The sequence below is a fragment of the Furipterus horrens genome, unplaced genomic scaffold (assembly GCF_987537825.1).
Source record: "Furipterus horrens unplaced genomic scaffold, mFurHor1.1.pri manual_scaffold_6, whole genome shotgun sequence".
Taxonomy (NCBI): domain Eukaryota; kingdom Metazoa; phylum Chordata; class Mammalia; order Chiroptera; family Furipteridae; genus Furipterus; species Furipterus horrens.
Genome location: NW_028327176.1, coordinates 124,994,485 through 125,016,953, shown reverse-complemented (window position 1 = coordinate 125,016,953; position 22,469 = coordinate 124,994,485). Strand labels below are relative to the sequence as shown.

The 22,469-nt window shown below is 37.8% G+C and overlaps 1 long non-coding RNA gene across 1 annotated transcript in view; it reads right to left on the bottom strand.

The window, feature by feature from the left end:
• LOC150007362 (uncharacterized) overlaps positions 1 to 18,288 on the bottom strand; it is a 122,209-nt gene extending 103,921 nt beyond the window's left edge. The window contains exon 1 of the long non-coding RNA XR_016512024.1: positions 18,152 to 18,288. This is a non-coding gene — a long non-coding RNA (uncharacterized LOC150007362). The remainder of the gene's footprint in view (positions 1 to 18,151) is intronic.
• Positions 18,289 to 22,469: the final 4,181 nt, after the last annotated feature.

Genomic DNA, 22,469 nt, shown 5'->3' with positions numbered 1-22,469 from the left:
TTTATTTTCTCTGGTGCTGGAACCGTAGCTGTGAGATCTGGTCTGGAGCTGGGAGTGCTCCCCAGGTGTCCCTTCCTACTTTTTAAAACGTATAACAGCTCTTTCTGCTGGCCTATCGCTGCTGCCGCTGCTACCACCACCATACCATTTCCTCACCTAATGGCTCTGCCCCTCCTACCTGTCTGGATGAGTATTTCTTCTTTATATCTTTATTTGTTAGACTTCCATGTAGCTCTATTTTCTGGAACTTCTGGTTGTCTCTAGTTTTGAGGTAGTTGTATTCCTTCTTAGTTGTGGAGGAAGATACACCCGTGTCTGTCTAGGCCTCCATCTTGGCTGGAAGTCTCCATATCACCTGTATTTGAACTCTGTAACTGATAGATTGCCTATCTCCATTTTTAGTTCTTTAGTTCTTTTCCTAGAGTTTTGTTCTGTGCCTCCTCATTTTGGAAGCCTGCCTGTGTTTGTTTCTATGTATTAGGTAGAGCTGCTTTTATTCCCTTAGTAGTGTGACCTATGTAGCAAAGGCACCTATAAATTGGGTGTGGTGAAGTCATATAATCACCAGGGTGGGGCCACCCATTTCACCACTTTGTGGCTTTCTTTGTGGTGGGAGGTTCGGAGAAGGGACAATGCCCTACTTGGCATCTGGTAATTTTCGCGGCATTTGCCATATTTCTAGTCACTTCATCCACCTCCTGTATGTGATTGATGCCCTTCCAGTCACTGTTGGGGTTTGCATACATTCTAAGACCACGTGGGCCCTTCAAGTGGTGAAAATCCAGCAGTTTCTTCCACTGCCCCAACCCCAACTGGATTTTACAGCAGGAGGTAATGGTTTATTTTCCTGGTGATGGAATCCTGGGCTCTGTAGTCTGGCCTGGGCCTGGGATTGCTTGCTCCAAGGGTGTCCCTCCCGATTTTCATTGAGCACACATGAGGGTGGGATTGTCTGTTCCTCTGCTGCCACAGCTGCCACTTGTCCAAGCCACACCACCTCTCCACACCATTCCCATAACTCTGCCCCTCCTAACCGGCTGAATGAATGTGGTTCTTTAAATCCTTAGTTGTCAGACTTTCATGAAGCTCGATTTTCTGATGGTTCTGGTTGTTGTTTTTGAGATCTTGTTTTAATTCTTTCTATAGTTGCACGAGGAGGTGAAGTGTGTCTACCTATGCCTCCATCTTGCCTGGAAGTCTCTCTCTCTTTAAAAAATATCAACTTGTCTTTGCATCTGATGACCAGGATACCCATGCACTAAAGGAGCTGTCTCTACTCAGCTTAAAAAATTTTTTTCTTCCTCAAAGCTAGCTTTGCAGTTTCCAAGCTGCAGGAACAGCTTGAGGGTAGGGGTGCTGTCCTCCCCATCAGCCAGAGGAAGCAGGCAGCTTGCAATGCTTGGCTTTCTCACCTGCACCCTGTGGCACTGATCCTCCATAAGCACTGTTGTTGACTCTACTACCTGCCATCCATATCTCCGTGGAGAGAGGTATTTCTAAAATGCAACTTCTTTGTGTCTTTACTGTGTGGGACATAGCTCTTTATGCTTTTAAAGATTTCCTCCTGGCTTCTGCTAACAGCATTTGCTTGCTTTCTGTAGTTCTGTTCATCACACAGCGAAATAAACCTGTCTAATGTTGCTATCTCTCCAGAATCCCACCTGAAAACAAGCTGAAATTGTATATTTAGGTGAACTGACATCAAGGAACAATGAAGAAAAACAATGACAATAAATAGGAAGAAATTTTGAATGCACAAATATTTTCTTGTAAAACTGAAAATTTTAAAAAATTAAAAAATATTTTGGGAAATTTAAACATACCCATAATGGTAAAATATGTCCTTCTTCTACACTGCTTATTTTCCTGAGCATAACATTCCTATTTTTACATGGTAGCAACAGATTCAAGAAACAAATGTCTGAAAATTCCATTTGGTGGAAGCATCACTGTATACATTTAAGCTTTTTCTTTCCTACTGAAAATTATTGTAAACAGCATGAAAAATGTCAATGCAGGAAACAGAATATGAGTAATGTATGGTCTTAGAAAAAGAGGGATAAAAATGTTCATGAAATACTACGTTCAAATGACTAATGTTAATATTTAAGTAAAATTATTCCCTCTAGTCAGGAAAGTAGAATGCCTATAGAATAATATAAAATAACAGTAGCAGGAGAAATAAAATTAGAAACATTGGTAATATTCATAGATAATTTTAGGAAGTTTGCAGAGAGAATATCCAAACATAGGATAAAATTTGTTAATATTTCCCAGGAACTGAAACTTTGTTTATTTTCCATTACACACACACAAAAAAGTTAGGTGTTTTGTTGTATTTCTCCTGAAGTATCCAGATCATCACAGGAATCCCCTGTATAACACAGTACTTCTATAACATGGTTTTGCTCTAACACGGTTAGAGAATTGGGGAAACCCCTTGTATAACACGGTACTTCTGTAACACGGTTTTGCTCTAACACGATACAACTATAGAAGATACCCAGGAATTGCTGTAGAAGAAGAAACTAATGAAGCAATTTTGGTGGAAATGATATCTGGAATGTGCCAAGATAACTCAGGGGATGATAGCACTGATGAAAACAAAGAAGTTAAACAGTTTACTCTAAAAAGCATAAAGAAAGGCTTAGATTTAGCTGAACAGTTAGTCATATTTCTTAAATGAAGATACTTGCACTGAAAGGAGCACAAAGTTTAAGAGAGAACTTCAAAAGTGCTTGGCACCATAAAACGGAATTTATAAAGATCTCTCATCTAAAAGCAAGCAATCAAAAAAACAGATTTTTTGCAAAAAGTAGAGCATAGAAATCAAGATAATGCTGAAGAAAGTGCAGAGGATGAGGCTATCTTGTCAAAAAGAAAACACATTCGGTTAATGAAGCTTAGTAGTAATGACAAAGAAAACATTACTGAATTCATATTAATCTGTAATACTTTTGATGAAAATTTCTTTAATGAAGATATTTCTCTTAATTATAAAAATATAATAGTATGTTTTTAAAATTTTTGGAATCTATCCCCCTTTTTGTACTAGTCCTTTGTTTCACGTAACACAGATTCGCATAACGTGGCATTTGTTAGGAACCTAACAATGATGTTATATGGGGTTACCTGTATCTCTTTCCTTTGTCACTTTGCTGAAATCTTAATTCTTATTCTCACATACTGTTTCCCACATATACCCATTCAACCTTACTTTTATTTTATTTTTCTTTATTTTTTTATCCTCATTTGAGTACATTTTTTAAATTTCTTTTAGAAAGAGAGAGGAAGGGAGAGAGCGGGGGGAGAGAGAAACATCAATGTGAGAGAGAAACATCAATTGGCTGCCTCCTTGTATGTACCCCAATCAGAGATTGAACCCACAACCTGGGTACGTGCCCTGACTGGGAATCGAACCAGTGAGCTTCAGTCTATGGGATGATGCTCCAACCAACTGAGGCACACCGGCGAGGGCTCAACCTTACTTTTAGATTTCCATTTACTAGTAACACTATTTTAAGTTTCCTAAATGCAGTCCTTTATTTGATGATTTTACCATTAAAAAGCCCAGGTGTGGAATCCTACTTTCCTGTGTTATCTTAGACATTTGCTTTTCTAAATTCCAAATCAACAAGATCTCACATGTGCCTCACCATTGCTCCATTTTAATGGAAGGCTCCTTATTAATATTGTTTTCAGTATCCAGGGAGTGGCAATATCAAGCAATCTAGGGATTCACAACTGAATTTTTGTTTTCTTAAATTTGAGGCTAACACGGAAATACTCACCTGAAAGAGGTGAAGTTCAAGCTCCCTTTTAAAGAACAGAAGAGATTTAGGTGTAGAGAACAGAGGAGGCTATTTCAAACAAAAAGGATGGTATGTAAACCACTTAGCTGCAGCAGGAAAACTTGGACACTTGAGGGATGCCTGGCATGTTTATGATGGTTATAGAAGCCACCCTGCTGACAAAGTTCAGTGCAAGCTCTGGAAGGTGTTGTACTGGACATGCCCTCTTTAGTTTCATTGGGGGAAAGCAGGGCCATTCCTCCACTGAATGCACCCAAAACTACTCCAGAAGAGACAGACACCAGAGATCAGGGCACATGAGGAGACACTTCAGGGAAGCTTTGAGCATGATTGAAGTGTTTGGTAACAAAATGTTCCACACTGATTTAGATGCTCCATTGCACTGCCTACCTAACGTGTTCAATTCAGAGAGCCCTTCTGGAACTCATCAGCATCTCCATCTACCATCACTGAGTCTTCTTCATCCTAATTAAGGGCTTCCAAGTCTTAATTTTCTAAATCTCTTTAGGGAAGTCTCAGAACACAAATTACAGATTGATTTGTTTGTGGTGAGACAAAATTACTGTGTTTTCCCTTTAGTTTTAAATTCTCTTCTAAATACCTATGAGAATCTATGTTTGGGTCATTCTTCATATAAACTTGTAGCACATACAAGAGGGGATATTCTTAATGACCTAATTCATCTGTAGCTTCATCATTAGGTACAGAATACCAAGTTTTATATTCAGGCTCCAAGTTTGAAATAAAGAGAAGAATAAGGATTAGAGAGAAAACCCTTCCATTCAGTACTTGACACTCTAATTTTAAGTAATAAATGAGGGTGAATATTTTCCAGAATTCTTCATATCTTCTTTCCACCTTTATTGAGATATAATTGACATGTGAGTATAACACTGTGTAAATTTAAATTGTATTATGTGATTGTTTGATACACATATACTGCAAAATGTAGTTAACACAGTAAGTTTAGTGAAGATGAAATTTACTTCACATAATTACCATTTTCTTGTTATGGTGAGATTATTAAAACTCTACTCTCACAGCAGCTTTCAAATATACAATTTAGTATAGTCACCATGCTGTTTTCTGGAACTCATTTATCTTGTAACTGAAAGCTTATGCCCTTTGACCAACCTCTCTACATTTCTCCCTGCCCGTCAAACCCTGGTAACCAACATTCTACTCTCTGTTTCTGTGAGTTTGGTGTTTTTAGATTTCACATATATGAGATCATAGAGTATGTGTATTTCTCTGTGTGACTGATGTCACTTAGCATAACGCCTTCAAGGTCATTCATGTTGTTGCAAATGGCAGGATTTTCTTCTTTTAATGAATAATATTTCACTTTATTCCTATATACATAAAATATATATCACATGTTTTTCTATCCATTCACCTGTTGATGGTCACTTAGGTGGTTTCCATGTCTTAGCTATTGTAAATAATCTGCAGTGAACATGAGGCAGCAATATCTCTTAAAGATAGTGACTTAATTTCCTTTAGGTATATACCCAGAGTAGAATTTCTGGATCATATGTTAGCTCTGTTTTATTTTATTTCTTTTGATTTTTTTTTTCTTATAAAGGACAATGGGCGAAGGTCTCGTGCTCCTCTAGCTGCTTCAAGCTGGACATGGTTGTCGTCCTACCTACCCTTGGGTTCAGAAATCCCTAATAAGAGTAGGGGTGTGGAGGGGAGGGTGGCCTTCCCACATGGAGTAGGATCTTTCAGACTCCAGGTCAGTTGGCTGTCCCAGGACAATGGTGTGCTTGGTTTAACAGGCTGGAATTCTTGTTGTATTCTGGGGGTAACAGATTAGGCAACAGGGTTAAAAGGCATCATTCAATCCGTAACCACTAGATGACAAAAGGCAGGGATTAACTTTTCAATGTTCCACATTGGGGACAAAAAGGGTTTCTTTGGAGGAAGATGTGCAAGGCATGTCGCACTTGTCCAAAACCCTTTTGCCCACTATACTTAGTTTGGGCTGAGGGGAAGATTTTAGGTTTCCCCCTTCTCAGAACTCTGGGCCCTTTCTGTCCAAGCCATTAGGATAGAAAAGAGAAACCAGTTTTAAAGTGAAGCCCATAGACCATCCCATACTTCAACAACCCAACCACTTAATTCAGCCAAACTATTGAGTCTCAGGAGGCAGTGATGCAGACAGGATTAAGTGAGGCCTATATGTGCAGACAGTCACTCAGATAATGAGATCATAGGCTTATGCCTTGTGAAAACAGAACACACACGTTAATTTATGCAACACAACCCACAAACCAGTCTCTAAGTCTGCAAGACAGTCTTATTGGAAAGATATCCAGTTGCAAAGCATTTGACATTCTTCTTGCTTGTAAATTAAGCATCTTTGATGATGTCACAGATCTAGTTTAACTTTCAAATGAAAACAAACTTTAAATGAGGATCAACATTAAAAACAGTTAGCTGCACTACTTTATAGTCTACCACTGAGCATTGTGATTTTCCTTGAATTGTGGTTTTTCTCCTTAAGATTACCCTCCTTGTCATTAAAAGGACTGCATTAGGTCCAGTTTTAATTTATCCTGTTCATTAGCATAAACTCAACAAGAGCAGCAAATGATCACATGTGATCTGTACATCTGCTTTGCTGGAACTTACAGAAGGAACCTTTAGGGTGACTTTCAGTTTGCCCTTCAGGGCACATAAGCTGAGCCACATACCTGCCATTCAGCCTTCCCTGTAAACACCTGTCTTTTCCATGTCCTTTGGGTTTTCCATTGTGCCTTAAGGTCCCTTATAGCCATCTTTAAGGAAAGCAATCTTTGTTCCTTCCCTGGAAAGATTGCCATGGATTGCACAACCAACCAAGGTACCGGGACTTTTTTCTCATGAGCTTTTATTAAATTTGAAAGTCAATCCCAGTTCTTCAGGGCTTTCTGGTAACAACCAGGGCCCAAGCATGCCTCCTTTAGGCATGACATTACAGCCAAAGTCATGGTCAACAAAACCTCTATTAACAACTTGTCTTATTAGTTTTATGAAGGAACCTTATGTCATTACTTACTTCTTTGGAATGCCAAATTCTGGAGGGATCAGGTAGGGAGAAAAACATACAGTGTGAAGGAAAATCCTTGTCTTTCTAATATTCACTAAAATTGCCTTTCCATACTTTACATTTTCTTTTGTTTACTTTCCTACATGTGAGGGATTTTGGGGGTGAGGGGAGGATTTGCTGACTCAGTTATTAATTTAATTTGCTTTCATTTTTTTCCCTCCACTAAAAGTTTTTGTTTTTCTATTGTAGTTGTTCCACTTTTTTCCCTATTGCTTCCCCACACCCTGCCCACCCCTTCTCCCACTTTCAGTCCCCACTCAGTTGTCCATGTCCATGGGTCATTTATACCTGTTCTTTGACTAGACCCTTCCCCTTCTTACTCCCTTCTCTCCCTCCCCTCCCCCCTTTTTATTGTTAGTCTACTAACAGTGAACATAAGGCAGCAATATCTCTTCAAGATAGTGATTTAATTTCCTTTGGGTATATACCCAGAGTGGAATTGCTGGATCATATGTTAGCTCTGTTTTTATTTTATTTCTTCTGAGGAACTGTTATGCACTACACTATTTTTCATATTCACTGTGCTAATTTATAGTCCCACCAACAGTGCACCATGGCTCCCTTTTCTTTACATTCTCCCCAGCATTTATCTCTTGCCTTTTTGATAATAGCCATTCTAACAGGTGTGAGATTATATCTCATTATGGTTTTGATTTTCACTTGATTAGTGATATTTGGTACATTTTCATATATTATACTTGTTGCCTATTTGTGTGTCTTCTTTGGAAAAATGTCTATTCAAACCCTCTATTCATTTTCAAATTGGATTGTTTGGTTATGTTTGCTATTAACTACTATTTCTTATATGTTTTTGATATTAAACTCTTATCACATAATTAGTTTGAAAATATTTTCTCCCAATCCATCCACAGACTGCCTTTTTATTTTGTTGATATTTTTTGCTGTACTGAAACCTGCAGTTAGATGCAATCTCATTAGTTGATTTTCCTTGTTACCTGTGCTTTTGATGTCATATCAAAAAATAATCATTGCCAAGACTGAGGTTAAGAAGCTTTTCCCGAATTCTGGTCAAGATGGAGGCCTAGACTGACATGCTCTGTCTCCTTCCACAACTAAGAAGGACTAAAACTACCACAAACTCAGAAATAACCAGAAGTTCCAGAAAGTAAAGCTACATGGAAGTCCCATGTATGAAGTTATAAACAAGTAGTGCGCATCTGGACAGGTAGGAGGGGCAAAGCCAGAGCGGAGAGGTCAAGCTGTTCTGGTGGCAGCAGTTGTGGTGACAGCAGTGGGACAGCAGTAAGCACAGACACCCATATGTAAGGAGAGGTGAGAAGCACCTGGGGAGCACCCCTAGCTGCAGACCAGACCCATCAGTTTGTGATCCCAACACTGGGGAATGCAGACCCCCATTGCCTCGGACTGTGAGGGCTGAAGGGTGTAGGGATGGAGGAGTTGGTTCCTGGTCCCTCAGAGGAGAGTGAACAGCAGGAATCCATATTGGACCCTACCCCCACACAAAGTGCCACAGTGTGGTGAGAAGGGTTTCTCGGTAGCAATGAGTTCATAGGGCTCTGCCCCTATACCGTAGGAGGTGTGATAGCCTTGCCCAGGAAGCAAAGGTAAACACAAAACTGTCAGGGTAGCAGGATCTTGATAGAGATCCCAATCATACAGCTGACCAGACAGCAAATATATGACCTATCAGACCAGCAGATAGATACTCTTTCTGAGGATCAGTTCCGAGCTGTGGTTATAAGAAAGCTTATAGACCTAACAGCAGATCTTTAAAAAGTTGGGGAAGAAATAAAGGCTAGTATTGCCAAAATGAATGAAAACATGTACAAAACAAGTGGTGAAGAAGAAAAGCCAGGGATCAAATCAACAAATCGGAACATAGGGAAGGAATAAACAGTCAACCAGGGAAGAAAGAAAAAAACAAGAAGTGAGGAAAAAGAGAAGAGGCTCAGAAACTTAACGCACAGCTATAAGCAGGCCAACATCTGAATCACAGGGCCGCCAGAAGGTGAAGAAGAAGAACTAGAAACTGAAAAATTATGTGAAAAAAATAATGAAGCAGAACTTCCCTAACTTGGGGAAAAATAGACTTACAGGTCCAGGAAGCACAGAGAGTTCCAAAAAAACTGGACCCAGGGAGAACCACACCAAGACACATTATCATCAAAATGTCAAAAATTAAGGATAAAGAGAGAATCTTAAAAGGAGCAAGAAAGAAGAGAATTACAAACAAAGGGGCCCCAATAAGACTATCAGCTGATTTCTCAAAAGAAACTCTGCAGGCAAGAAGGGGCTGGCAAGAAATATTCAAAGTAATGAAAAGCAAAAACCTACAACCACGATTACTCTATCCAGCGAAGCTGTCATTCAGGATATAAGGGCAGAGAAAGTGCTTCCAGGTCAAAGTAAAACTGAAGGAGTTCATCAGATCCAAACCAGTGCTATATGAAATATTAAAGGGACTTGTTTAGGGGAAAGAGGATCAAAACTATGAACATTAAAATGAAAACTGTATTGCAACAACCAACAACCAACAACTGAAGCTAGGGAATCCAAACCAAGGCAGACTAAGTAGGCAACGAAAGTGAGAAAAGAATTATAGGTATGGGGAACATATTGGGGCGAGGTAGTGGGGAAGGGGAAGTGGGGAAAAAGAGGGAGATGGTACAGGAATTAAGAAGCATAGTAGGAGGGAGTGGAGTAGATAGGAAGATGTTGAGAAGAACTATACACACAACCAATAAGCATGGACTAAGGGGAGGACAACTGGAGGGAGGGGGTCACTGGATGGAGGAGAACAAAGGGAAAAGAAATTGGGACAACTGTAATAGCATAAACAATAAAACATATTAAAAAAAAAAAAGAAGCAGAAAGCCTGAACAGACCAACAACAAAGAGTGAAACTGAAGCAGTAATCAAAAAAACTCCCGGCACACAAATGCCCTGGACCAGATGACTTCATAGGCAAATTTTATGAAACTTTTAGGGAGAGAACTAACACCTACCCTTCTCAAACTACTCCAGAAAAATCCAAGAAGAGGGATAAATCCCAAACTCTTTCTATGAAGCCAACATTACCCTAATTCTAAAACCAGGTCAACACACAACAAAGAAAGAAAACTACAGGCCAATATTACTGATGAAGATAGATGCTAAAATCCTCAACAAAATATTAGCAAACCGGATACAGCAACACATTAAAAGATCATACACCATGATCAAGTGGGATTCATCCCAGGAATGCAAGGATGGTTTAATATTTGCAAATCAATAAACGTAATACACCACTAAAACAAAATGAAAGACAAAAACCACATGATCATATCAATAGATGTTGAAAAGGCATTTGATAAAGTACAACACCCATTTATGATGACAACACTCAGCAAACTGGGAATAGAGGGAACATACCTCAACATAATAAAGGCCATATAAGAGAAACCCGAAGCCAACATCATACTCAAAGGACAAAAACTGACAGCATTCCCCCTGAGATCAGGAACAAGACGATGTCCACTCTCTCCACTCCTATTCAACATAGTATTGAAATTTCTAGCCACAGAATCAGACAAGAAAAAGCAATAAAAGGCATCCAAATTGAAAAACATGAAATAAAACTGTCATTATTTGCAGATGACATGATAATGTACATAGAAAACACTATAGACTCCACGAAAAAAACTACTCGACATAATAAGGGAATTTGGCAAAATAGCAGGGTATAAAGTCAATATTCAGAAATCAAAGGCATTTCTGTACACCAACAATAAAATATCAGAGATAGAAACTAGGAAAAAAATCTCATTTACTGTAACAACAAGAAAAATAAAGTACCTAGGAATAAATTTAACCAAAGAGATAAAAGACCTGACTCAGAAAACTACATAACACTGAAGAAAGAAATTAAGGAAGATACAAATAAATGGAAGCATATACCATGCTCATGGATGGGAAGAATCAACATCACTAAAATGCCCATACTACCCAAAGCAATTTATAGATTCAAAGCAATCCCTATTAAAATACCACTGACATATTTCACAGATCTAGAAAAATACTTCAAAAATTCACATGGAACCAAAAAAGACCCCGAATAGCTACAGGAATCTTGAGACAGAAGAACGCAATAGGAGGAATCACATTACCTGACACCAAACTATACTACAAAGCCATTATAATCATAACAGCCTGGTACTGGCATAAGAACAGACATATAGATCAATGGAACAGAATGGAGAGCCCAGAAATAAGCCCTGGTCTATATGATCAACTAATATTCAACAAAGGGGGAAAGAACATAAAATGCAGTGAGAAGAGCCTCTTCAACAAATGGTGCTGGGAGAACTGGACAGGGACGTGCAAAAAACATGAAACTAGACCACCAACTTACACCACACATCAGAATGAACTCAAGATGGATCAAAGACTTAAATGTAAGACATGACATCATAAAAATCCTAGAGGAAAACATAGGCAGGAAAATTTCAGATATCCCATGTAACAGTATTTTCACTGCTACATCTCCTAAGGCAAGGGAAATAAAGGAAAAAATAAACAAGTGAAACTACATCAAACCAAAGAGTTTCTGCTCAGCAAAAGAAAACATTAGCAAGATGAAAAGGAAACCAACCATATGGGAAAACATATTTGCCAATGATACCTTAGACAAGGGATCGATCTCCAAAATATATAAAGAACTTACACATCTCAACACCAGGAAGACAGACAGCCCAATTAAAAAATGGGCAAAGGACCTGAACAAACACTTCCCAAGGAGGCTATGCAGAGGGTCCATAGGCATATGAAAGAATGCTCAACATCACTAGCCCTCAGAGAAAGATGCAAATAAAAACCACAATGAGATACCACTTTACGGCAGTCAGAATGGCCATCATCAACAAATCAACAAACAAGTGCTGGTGAGGATGTGGAAAAAAGGAAATCCTAGTGCACTGTCGGAAATGCAGGCTGGTGCAGCCACTGTGGAAAACAGTATGGAATTTCCTCATAAAACTAAAAATAGAACTTCCTTTTGAAACAGTGATTCCACTGCTAGGATTATACTCGAAGAATCCTGAAACCCCAGTTTAAAAGAACTTATACACCCCTGTGTTCATAGCAGCACTGTATACAATAATCAGTTCCTGGAAACAGCACTTTTCAGAATATATTCAAAGGACCTCAAAACACTAATTCAAAAGAATATAAGTGGCCCTATATTCATTGCAGCATTACTTACAATCACCAAGATATAGAAGCAGCCCAAGTGTCCATCCATAGATGAGTGGATAAAACAACTATGGGACATTTACACAATGGAATATTACTCAGCCATAAAAAAGAAGTTTTACCATTTGCAGCAGTATGGATGGACCTTGAGAAGATCATGCTAAGTGAAATTAGCCAGTCAAAGACAAATACCATATGATTTCACTCATATGTGGAATCTAATGAACAAACTGAACTAACAAGCAAAATAGAGACAAACTCATAGACAGCAGGATGATAGCTAAGGGGGGAGGGCAGGGATAGTAGGTGGTGGAGGGATTGAGCAAAAAGAAAAAAGGAATCATGGACATGGACAACAGTGTGTTGATTGCTGGGGGGAGAGGGTATAAGGGGACTAAATGGTAAGGGAAAAAACGCAATAAAAACAAAATATCCCATATTTTAGTACTAGATGTGCTTGAGCCCCACACAATTGTTATGTGATTCAGTCATTCTAATAATCCTTTATTCATTTTTTCCCTGCTGTCTCTTAATGGTCACTGATGAAAACATACTGAACACAGAGCTCCTAGGAATAAATGTGTCCCAGGGAACTTGTCTCCCTGGCTTCTACCTTGGCTTTTTATCTACAAATGCCTGTGACTCAGATTGTCTCCCACCAAGACTGGTTTCAGCTGCCTGTTTCTCTCGTGTGATGAAGGCATTGGATGTGCCCAGATCCCAAGGGCCTTTCTCTGTCCTAGACATTCCGATCTAATCAGTATGAAAAACATTCACCTTTGTAAATGCCCCTTTAATTGTAAGCTTGCTCCAGCTGGATTAGAGTCAAAATAAGCATGCTTAAGACAAAAATTAGGTCTGAAAAGCAAAATTAGTCATTGAGCTTCAGAGGTAGGAGTCCTTTTTTATTTCATGATTAAGTGATTTTTTTTTCTTATTCTTATTTTAATATTCTTAATTCTGACATAAACCTACACCATAATCTAATCCCATACATTATTTCTTAAGTAATTATTTCTTTTTTACTTGCCTTTTTTAAAACCTATTATCACCTTTGGTTTATTGTCTCTCTCCTCTTCAGGGCACCCTGAGTTTTGGATGCAGATGCTAAGCATTGCAGAGAAGCACTAACAGTAGATGTTAGTAAGCAGATTATGAACAGTGACTTTAGAGTTAGACTTGCTTTCAGATTCTGCCTCCACACTTAGTAGTGTCATTTGCACACAATATTTATCTCCCTAAACTTCTTCCTTAGTCATGAAATAGGAAGAAATCATACTTAATTCACAGGTGATTGTAAAAATAAATGAGATAATGTAGGTGATGCCTTGACAAAGGGCCTGGCAAATGCTGTAATATCACAAGACAAAAGCTACTTATCAATATGAGTAATAGGATGCTCGGCAGATCTACAGGTAAATCTGCATCAGGAAGACTAGAGTTTGAATCCCAGATCTGGCTCCTGAGAGTTGCAAGACCCTGAGCAAATTGTTTAATTTCTCTCTCTTTTGTTGGCTCTTTTGCAAAATGGGGATAAAACACTAGTCCCATAGGAATCATTTTTTGGGTGCTGTGTTTATTAACACAAGTTTCTTCTAAAACGTAAGTTTCAGGCTGTGCTTGTATATATAGAATAAAGTGACCACTATACATCTTTCTCTTAAATATCCTGGTAAAGAAAAACAAACACATCATATTATGAAGGTTTCCAGGGGTAGTTACTCTTGTTCTTATCCCCATGGCCATAGACAACACCTTCTATTCAAAAAGTTTAGTATCAGACTTTTTGCTTTAGGTGAGGTTCTCTGCAATTAAATGGGTAGAGTTATGAGCAAGCTTTCTCTGTTTTGTATTTATTCTACAGATTCAGATTACGTACCAAAACAACCAGTTGAGCCAAGTCTAGTTGGAAGCTGTTAACAGACTCCAGAAACCACAGTGGCTTATTGAAGAACCAAATATAATACATCGGATGTTTTAAATGTGAGAATCACTCTTCTAGTCAGGGATAAGACTACTACCTAGGCAACCAGCTACGTTGTAACAGGATACAAAGAAGAGAGTGAGTCAGCTGTTTATTTTTCCATTAGCAAAAGGCCTCGTGGTAAGCTGTATTACTGTCCTCAATATTTGCTGCTACTTTCTGTGAGGAGACTATACTTTTCTACCCCATTAACATCAGATTTTGATTTGGCCAAGGAAATGTGAGCATCATGCCACTTTCAAACAGAAGCTTCAATAGCTACTGGTCATGCTATGCTCCTAGGAATTCCTTGAAAGAATCCTCCATAATGATTGCTTTATGTAGGCCAGCAGTACATTATGGTCACTGGACTTGACTGGCTTCTTCATGGCAATACTGCAAAAACAAGCAGGATATGTCCAGCATTTCACTTTAGAATGTAGGAACACATTGTCCTCAAGTCTGGTTTTCAGTCAACACACACACACACACCCTCATGTATTTATTTTTTCTAGAATGCTGAGTTGATTCTCCTGTCTTTGGTTATCTCTTGTGAGATAATTTAACTTCTTAACGCAGTTGAATAATGTGGTACAAATGATACTGTAGTAAATGAAAGAACTTCATCAACTTCTAATTGGAAATTGAATTGCTATGTGGATAGCATAATAAAATAGCTGGTTCAGAGAAGACTTTATTGAAAGGATAAGATTTAAAAGCTCTAATTAACTTTATTTTTTAAAAGTATCTCCCTGCCCTGACCAGGTGGCTCAGTGGGTTAGAGCACTGTCCCAATATGCCAAGGTTGTGGGTTCAATCTCTGGTCAGGGCACAAATGAGACTCAACCAATGAATGCATATATAAGTGGAACAACAAATTAATCCCCCTCCTCCCCGCCTTCCTGTCTCTCTAAAATCAATTTAAAAAACTTTTTTTTAAGTATCTCCCTAAGTTCTGGACCAGCCAGCTCTGTCTAATAAAACTTTTCATAATGACATACTAATTCTATAATTGTGCTGCCTGATATGGTATTCACTAGCCACATGCAGCTATTGTACACTTGAGATGTGTTAGTACAACTGAGGAGATAAATTTTAAATTTAATATAATTTATACTTAAATTTAAATAACTGCATATGGCTAGTAGCTATTAACTTAGTGCACATTTGACCCTACATTGGATGAGTATCTTTTCCTAATAGTTGAAGTACTTTTTCATTTTACTATATTTGGCACTAAGAACTTTATATGTACGCATATGTATGTATGTGGATACGCACACACACATATATGTGTATATATATACTTACTCTCTATTTCTGCAAGTAGCAGGCAACCTCACCCTTTTATGTTTCTATGAGGCAGCCATATCACTGTAGATCCAAGAAAGAATTGCCTGTTCTGTTTCACACTCATATGAGTACTCTCAATAAAGATCTCATCTAACTTCATGAAGCAAATTTTATAATAAAGCATTTCCCCAAGATAGTCCCAATATGCAAACATATGGAACCACATCCTAGAATAATAAGCCAACGATGGTCTTATTTACAATTCCAAATACAATATTCTTGTTTCTTTTAAGACATTACTTTTTCTTATAAAAAATGAACACACAATATAATATACATATCATGTATTATAGACTTGTACACTTGAAGCATATATAATTTTATTAACCAATGTTAACCCAATAAATTCTATAAAAAAGATGTTCTTATTTACTCCATCCATTGATCTAGAAAGAACTACTCCCAAATTATGCTGACAACTTCCAATATTATACTTCCAAATCTCTATACTTTAGCTCTTCATCTTATCCTGGAAATTTAACTCCCATGATCTTCAAGCAGATTTCAGTTGCTCTAGTGACTGGATTAAAACTTAACTATATTTCATCTTACTATATAACAAGGAGTTTATATCCTTTATTTTCAAAGGACTCACCTCACTGCAAAGATGTAATATTCTAAAAGGTACTATAATTTTTAAGACCATGGGATTTGGAAAATAATAATTCCCAATTGTGAGGATATAATTATTTGGGAAGGCTGGAGGCTGATGTATCATTAGGGACACTTGGACACTGTTTTTTTTTTTACATTCTATGACTAAGGCCTTCCTGGTGGACTTTCTCAGGGAGCAGAGGCCAGGGACATCTTTGCCAAGACAGGTCACATTGGTCATTGCCTCAGAGAGGTTCTTTACCACAGCATAATTAAGTAAGACATTTAATCTATTCTTAACAAGAGTGTAGTGGGTTCTCTTTCCCTTGATTATAGAGCACCAAAAATACTTGACTCTACTTCCTATGGACAATGTAAGAGTTAATTCATTGATAGTACCCAGCATAACAACTAAAATCATGCCCTGATAAAGGATTACTGATATTGTTTTATTTTTATTGAGTTCTAAAATTAAAATGTAATTTTACTTGAAGAACAGAAAAAGCTTCTAAGAAGTACAGATCTTTTGGAATAAAGTAAATGACTATTCAATAGAAAGAGATGAATATACACCAAGTATACTGACAGCAAAAGTACTCCCAAATGCAGGTTTTATAGTGTTCTATTAAAAAAAAAAAACCAAAATATAATGGAATGACTAGTTCAAGTCAATCACAGGCTAAGCATGATCAACCTTGATGTCTATTCATCTGAGAAAAGGAAGTTACAGAAAGAATAAGAAGAAGGGAAGCCAAGGTGCTCAAATTTTCCACAGGCTGTTGTGGCATGACAGATTCTGGAATTTTTCCCCAATTTCATCTCCTGATTCCCTCAGCCCAATTACTGTGTATTCATAAAACTCTAAAGCACCTGCCCCTATGAGCAATGGATCATAGGAAGCTCTCAGGGTGGTTTTTGGGACCCTCTCTGCAGACTAGACATAGAGGACAGTACTAGTCATCAAGTCTTCTCACAACAGAGAGGTAAAGCCACCAGCAGGACTAGCCTCAAATTCACAGGGTGACGCATTTGAGTCAGATTTTCTTAACTTGGAAACTAAGTTGGACAGCTTTAAAAATGTATTAACTCTTTCAAACACTGACCTAAAAGAGAATGTCATTTTCCCAAAGTAACTGACCAGCATCAGGATTCAAGGTTATAGCAAGAGAAGAATAAAATTGAAGGGCAGATATTTTACAATGTTTAATGTAAACTCTCCATCAATTCAATGTTACAAGGGTTATATCTAATGCAAAAGACAAATCAGGATTATTTAGTTTTCAAAAAATAAATAGAGCAGGGATCAGAAAAAGCGGATTAACCAGGAACATGTTATATATTTATTGTGTCTTTCTTTATTCTGCAGAGTAAAATGTACAACTGTGCAGCTAGGGCATCAACCTGATTGCTTAATAATGATTAACATTTAAGAATTTGCTTTGGTGGAAATAAAGTAGAAGTTTAAACAGTGTCGCAATTTGCCATTAATGCAGGTTTTCACCGTCTGTTTTCAAATGCAAGTGGAAGATAATGGAGGACCTGCTCAGACTATATTACTTTCAGTCAGATCCTGCTTTACCTGCATAGATGGCTTTGTTTTTAAGCTGTTAGTCTTTAAAGACACTTTAAAGTTTTCCTATTTAGCAAATATTCCTATAACCCTTGGATACAAAAGTCTTCATGTGCACAGAAACACAGAGATATATTTTATATTCACCAAAAGAACACCAATTTATTCTAAGTTGCAGAGTCATCTCCCCTAAAAAAATATTGACACTCATTTCTGAAAATATAAACCCTCCCAGCCCTTGTCAGATTACATACTGTCCGATCTCCTTTCTTCTAAAGCCCACAACAGGGTCTACTATCCTGTGAGATGAGTCTAAGTAAATTTTAGGGCATATTCAACAGCTAGAAATAAACAAAAATAAGGCAAGAGCTCAAGCATAATGACAATAGTAATCATCAGAGCAGTCATTTAAATTAACTTTTAATCAAGCACCCTAAAAAGCATCATAATGCAAAAGTAGAATAGAATTTAAATTTAAATCAACATTCTACCCCATTAAAAAAAAAAAACAAAACAGGTGGGTAGGAGTGAAACTGAAAATACTTTTACTTTACCCATGTAAACATCAGACTATTTTTTTCTCCCTAGGCTTGCTTTTCTTTCTTTGGCATGACAGTTCTGATTCTTCAGCCTCCCCATGAAGAAGAGAAAAATTCCCTAGAAGCCGAACTAAATTCATCAGCAAATGAAATTACATTCATTTGATAAAATACTAAACGGAAAAAGGCAGGTTTATTTTAAGTCGTCAACAGGCTGTTTTAGTTAATCATGCATAGTGCAGAAGACAGGAGTTTGGTTGCTAAGAAAATGGTTGGCATGGTTCCACGAGATGCATGTGACGCGAATTGCATCTGCTCCTTTTAACAGGGAAACAGAAAAAATAAAATAAACAGTTTAGGGTGTATCTGGTGAGTCATTGTGGAACATAGGGCCAAAATAACTTATGTGTTGTCAGTTTATTTTATACAACCTTATTGCTATGGTGCTAGCCATTTCTTATCATTCAAAAATTTTCATTTTAATAGTAATATTTTGTTAGAAAATTGATACATATTTATTGTAGATAAATTGGAGAATATAAAATAAGAAAATTAAAATCTGCTATAGCACACACACAAACATGAATACCAATATCTACAATACCTGGTGCATATGTAGTAGGGCTTAATAGTTGCTGAATGAATTAATATATATTTTATCTACAAATATAGCTTTATAATGTACTTGCTTTTATAACCTGCTTTTTGTTCATTAAAATAGTTATCATAAACATTTTTCTGTGTTATTAAATATTTTTCTTAAACATTGTTTTAATAGTTTCATTATTATGAGACACATAAGTTGTTCTCTTGCAAGACTTTTATAAGAGCCAGGAATGAATTCCCCACCCCCCAGCTCACCCCCCGCCCCAGTGAGGGTGAGGCTATGGTGCTGATGAAATCTGGACACATTCATATGTCCTACTTGGATGTCATACTTATTTCTCTGCTTATTCAGTTAGTCACTGAAGTCTCAGCTGTTCTAATCATATGCGATATCCCCATTTCCACCACCAGATACAGACTTTCACTACCTAGATAGATACTGGTTGCTGTCAGCATCAGACACATTAATATGAGAGGAAATAGCCAAAGATTGCAACCTGCCTGGCATCTCCCTGCGTGCCATATGGTCCTCAGAGGAAAGCAGCCATGGTCATCGATGTCCACAGCATCTTCAAGGTGGCTACTGTGGGCAAAAGGACAACCTTAAATCACCATGTGGAAAGATACATTGGTTTAAAAAGGTATTGATTACATGATCCAGAAGGCTGAGAAGTTCAAAGCAGAAAAACGAGAAGCCGAGAAACATGGTTATCTCCTGAGAACTCATGTGAATCTACTGTCTTCACGAAGAACAAAGTGGAAAGTGGGAAAATTTAAGGCAAAAACAATGATGGAGGGCAAAAGAAGATTCTTGAAGATTAAGTAAGATCATCAGCTGGCTGAACAAGAACTAGCCAGCTAAGAAGGAAGAATTTGAGTATCAGCAGGTGCACTGGAGAATTCCAGTATTTTGCAAGTTCATCACCATGAGGTATACCAGGGAGCTGAGACCAAGCTCTCCCAGAGACAGAGCTCCTCTGTCACAATGTGCCTTGTCTGAACCCATGGTCATAGAAGGTGACCATGATGACAAGAAAGCATGTTCCTCAGATCCGTCGCAAAGTTTAAATAAGTGGCCAAGTCAGTACAGTTTTAAAAATTGGATTTAAATGGTGAATTAAGCTGGAAAAATAAATAGATCAAAATATGTATAATAACTCAATCAAAACAGAAGTTCATTTCTTGCTCACTTAACAGTCTAATGCAGGTGTTTCTGCTTGGTGGAGGGTTCTGCACACAGTGACTCAGGGAGCTGAGCTAGGCTTATTTTGTTTTATTTCCACCAGGGCTCCTCAGCATCTGCCTCCAGTCAATGCTGAAAAATGGGAATGCAGAGGGACTACACACCAGCTTCCTTAGAGCCTTGTCTCAGAAATGGGAGGAGAGCCAGGAGAGGGAAAAGCTAGCGTGGTCTGCAGTTGTTTAAATGTGGTCACATTTCGTATACTTTAGTAATTCTCATTGCACTCCAGCACTGTGGTAATGAGTGAAAAATAAAATTTTTATCTGGATGAATAAAGACCCATTTTGACTTAATGTCATGAAAACAAGTAGTATTTCTGGGTTGAACAGCATAGGAAATTCTAGAGTTTTTCATTAAATACCATCAAATTGACCTTGAGAAGTTGTTTAGTTTATACTCTCACCTCCATGCCATTAAGTACACCACTGCTAACATCGCATACAGTATTAACATTCTGAAACTTTTTTTATAAATAAAATCAAGTATTCAAGCAACAGAGGAAAGATGAGTGATGGATGTAAAAAGAAAATCACCAGAGGCAGTCACCACTAGATTTTTCTTGACTATCTTTTCCTTCAACTCTATACACAAAATACTTCATACAAAAGATTATATTACACTTAATGTTTTAAAAACTTGTGAAATGCCCATTCTCTTGTTCTCATTTCCTTCTTAAATTATAGTTTCTTTACCTCCTCTTTTCCTCCCTTACTCCCTTCCTCCTCTCCCTCCATCCAGCTTCTCAAACTTTGTTTTTGATGGTCCTAACTGATGTACTTCACTGAGTCAGTCCTGACTTGAGGAGGTAGCATAGCATGGTAATTGAGAGCATGGACTCTAGAGCCACACTTCATGGCTCTGCATTCCATCTTGTCTTTGTCTTGCTGTCTTATCTCTCTGTGTCTCAGTTTCCTTACCTGTAAAATTGAATAATAATATTACCTACCTCATCAGATACTATTAATCCTTGTGAGGATTAAATGAGTTAGTACATGTAATGTGCCTTAAAACAGCATCTGGTACATAATAAATATTATGTGTTTGCTATTATTATTATTAATCACATATGTTACCAACATTTTATCCTGCTTGTTGATTATTGACCTGTTTGGCTTTATGTATGGTAATGTTTTCATGCAGTAAAATATGTCTAGCCTTTATAGCTTTTGCATTTCCAAATGTGTCTGATAAATGTTTATCTCCTTATTTTCTTTTAGGTCACCATGTCACATATGTTTTTTCTAATTTATGTTTTCTTTCAATTTTTATTGAGAGTGGAGGTTTTGGTAATTGTTTTGTTAAAATCAAAGCTACGATTCTTTTCCTTAAAGTTTCTATACTAGTGTTTGCTTAGAAAAGTCTTTGCTAGCCATTTCCAGTTTAATTATTTTATGGCAAATTGATATAGGTAGAGATGTAACTTTTTTTCTAAATTGTTTGCTTGTTACCCTGATTAAAGGGATTCATTAAGGCTTGGTCCCTCACGAATTGGAACTTAACCTGACTGAAGCCACATCCCATCTTTAGTTATAGTATCTTTCAAGAGAGAGGTCTGTAAGTACAGTCAACTCTCAATTACCATCCGATAGAAACCCACTTAGGAGATCAATAAAATAAAAATCCAGACTCAAATTTAAAAAAGTCTCACCCTGGCTTCTCACATTAACTTTACATAAATCAGTTTGGAAGAACAGTTTTTTAAAGGCATATAAATGTTTTACAAAGCTAACTATGAGTGAGTCTTGAAATTTCCACCATCTAGTTATCTGTGCGTTTGGCTTTTTAATGCTTACAAATAATGCAAAGCTGAATAGTGTATCTGAAAAAAATAAAATCCACATGTGGTTTCTCTGAATCAGGCACACTGCTATGATTTTATGGAATAGGGATCAGAAGACAAAAGAGATTAAAGGGAGTTTGGCAGAGGTAGGTAACCAAGAGAAGACATAGATTTTTGACTCTGGAATTTAGGATTAGTCAGTGACCAGCTCACAAAATTTTTATAAGACGCTTCCTTGTCATGGAGGGCTCAAGCCTGAGTATTCTGAGTGAGGAGCTTAAAGAATCTCAAATGCCAACATGTCTTTTTTCAATCCAAAAAAAATCTTATTAGCAGAGCTATGGAGCTTGGACTTTAATATCTATTTCTTAAAATAATTCGTCGTCGGCAGCCGTCCGTCTCGAGAGACGATGGCGTAGCTTCTTGAGAGTCTATCTGCACCGCCGAGAATGGCTGTGCAGTCCGATTCGGGAGTGACAATCCCTGCCGCACTTGGTACAGGTGAAGGCAGATGGCCGTTGTTGCTGCTGTTGACGCTGCTTCCGCCTCGATCTTTTCTGGGCCGCCTCCTCGTTGCGCGCAGCCTCCGCGCGTGACGTACCTTGCCTGACCGCGAGCCTCCAGGCTAGGCGGTCGTCTGCTTGAACTTCCCATGTGTTGAGATTGATGGAGCATTGTGTCATGTCCTTTTTGCAGATGTCTTT